At 37.7% G+C, this 2360-nt stretch overlaps 1 non-coding gene across 1 annotated transcript; it reads left to right on the forward strand.

Annotated features, from left to right (window-relative positions):
* Positions 1-1652: 1652 nt before the first annotated feature.
* Trnas-cga lies at positions 1653-1725 on the forward strand. The gene has a single exon. It is a non-coding gene; the product is annotated as a tRNA-Ser (tRNA).
* Positions 1726-2360: the final 635 nt, after the last annotated feature.

Consider the following 2360-nt stretch of genomic DNA (forward strand, 5'->3'; position numbering starts at 1 on the left):
ACCTCAGATTTAGAACTTGAGGTCTCGAAATCAACCATCTAAACACACACAACTTTGTGTGACAAGGGTGTTTTTTTCTTTCATTATTATATCTCAAGTTCGATGACCGATTGAGCTAAAATTTTCACAGGTTTGTTATTTTATGCATATGTTGAGATACACCAACTGTGAAGGCTAGTCTTTGACAATAACCAATAGTGTCCACTGCCTTTAAAAAAAATACTGAAACATCAGCTAACACCCAATGGTTGTTTTGGGCCTATAGTATACCCTTCTCGTGGACTCGGTGTATGCCAGTGGCTTTATGCCAGGCCAGTAGCTTTACATCAAAATCAACAAGATATTCCATCAAAATCAAGGAGAAATCACTGTTGATGAGTAGAATCCGGAATATTCCAAGTTGCAACATGATGATTTCACAGCATGAATAGACCTATCTTATTGACTCACCAAATTGTTGCACAATGAAAAAAAATAGACAAAATCCAAGTCCTTGCATTCCTACTTTAAAAAAATCTATAAAGTGTAAAGTGTTTTGTATTCCTTTTGTGATTTGACAAAAGAGTATCGAATCAGCCCAAGTAATGGAGAATCTTTTTAAATCCGCTAGCCTTCCTCTTGATCCCTTAAGCCACCATCAAGGATTGTACAATCCAAATTTTGCACACAAAACCCTCCTCCTAAGCCTAGACAATCAGTGCAGATAAAATAGTCAATGTCCCAGATACTAATTTCCATACGACCTTGGCGACAGGGAACAAAAAACAACAGAGGGCTACTTTAGTCCATTTGGAGGCCACTCTGAACAAGAGGAAGGTCTCCCGCCTATAAAGAGGTAGGGAAAAAGTGCAAGTAGTGACTGACAAAAGAGGGATAATCTGTATAGTAAGTATGTTGGTCAAACAGCTTGATGTAAGGCCTTCTAAGGCAACCCCTTTCTGTAGAAAATTCACCGGACGGAATCCGATAGGATCAAAACTGGCAATTTCTTCTTAATCTTTTCCATGGTGATCCTCTTGGGTACTGAATATGCTTTTGATAAGACACAGAAGGTATAGTCGCCCTGCCCACAAAGTTCTTAAGATGTTGCACATTCTTATAATCCCAGACTTAAGTCTACGATTCTGATTTGTTTCATTTTGGATGAAAGCTTAGTTTAAAATAAGCTGGTATTGTTTGCTCTGTGGACTGGGGAGACGTTCGTGTCATGGGAGTTGATTAAACTCTGTGGATACTACTTTACTACCTTTGGATTTTCTTATCATGACACCATGAGCTCAATACTAAAGACTTTTGTAGCGGAAGAAAAAAGGCCATCGGAGTGGAAACTTTCTCATGACAAAAGAAACAGTAATAAAAGTTGACTGGGCTTGGCCACTTCCTCTTTTTGTTTGTGCGAAAAAAAGTTTCTATTCGTTTGTATTATTTATATCTTTTATACTATAGCACAACAAAACAATTTATACAGAAAACTAAAAAATAAAGTAAGACTACTGATATTTGAGGATAACCAACAAAGCGAAAATAGTCACTATAAAGGAGAGCGTGAGAAGTTCCACAAATTTATCCCCGATGCAAATTTAACATCTATTATATCGTTGCGGTACCCGCTGCCAAAACATAGGATTCGAACTGCCTCTAGCTGCCGGGCAACCTCGGTAGTCTAGTTGGTAAGACACTGCTCTCGAATTGCAAGGGTTGTGGGTTCGAATCCCACCCGAGTAACATGCCTGTGATATTTTTCACAGGACTCGGGAAAGTACCGAGTATACAGTGCTAACACACATCGGTGTATGGGTAAAAACCAAAATTAATATTCTTTATCCCCGATGCAAATTTAACATCTATTATAAGTTCCAAGTTCCAATTATAAGTTTTGGAAAAGCGCATTATAAATACCTTTTATTTTATTTTATTTATTTTAAAGGTGCTAACAATTCCTCGGGCTTGGGACTAAATGTGATCAGAACCTCCATAGATGGTTCTTTATAATAATATACTTACCATAATCTTTGGCTTATAGGCCGCAGCTTTATTTTGGCCCTTTTACGAACTCCTGCAGTTTATGATTCGAGCGGTAGTAGTGATAAAGCATTATTTTTTTGTTAGACTTTGACTGAGAAAACTAAAAACGATCCCGGTCTTGATCAAGGAAGAAACCTTTCCTTACTATCCCTTTCTTTTAAGAGATGAATTTTGAGAGTTTGTTTGAAGGGTCCAGTGTCTCTGACATGTTTTAGTTAAATTTCAAATGGGAGAACGCCCGGTCACAGATGTCATCAGGATTATGTTTCAAACAATATTTTGAAATAGACAGGGTGTGCTTTCCACAGCATATCACAAACAACCTGTTTATGCGA

The sequence above is a fragment of the Asterias rubens genome, chromosome 4 (assembly GCF_902459465.1).
Source record: "Asterias rubens chromosome 4, eAstRub1.3, whole genome shotgun sequence".
Lineage (NCBI taxonomy): Eukaryota > Metazoa > Echinodermata > Asteroidea > Forcipulatida > Asteriidae > Asterias > Asterias rubens.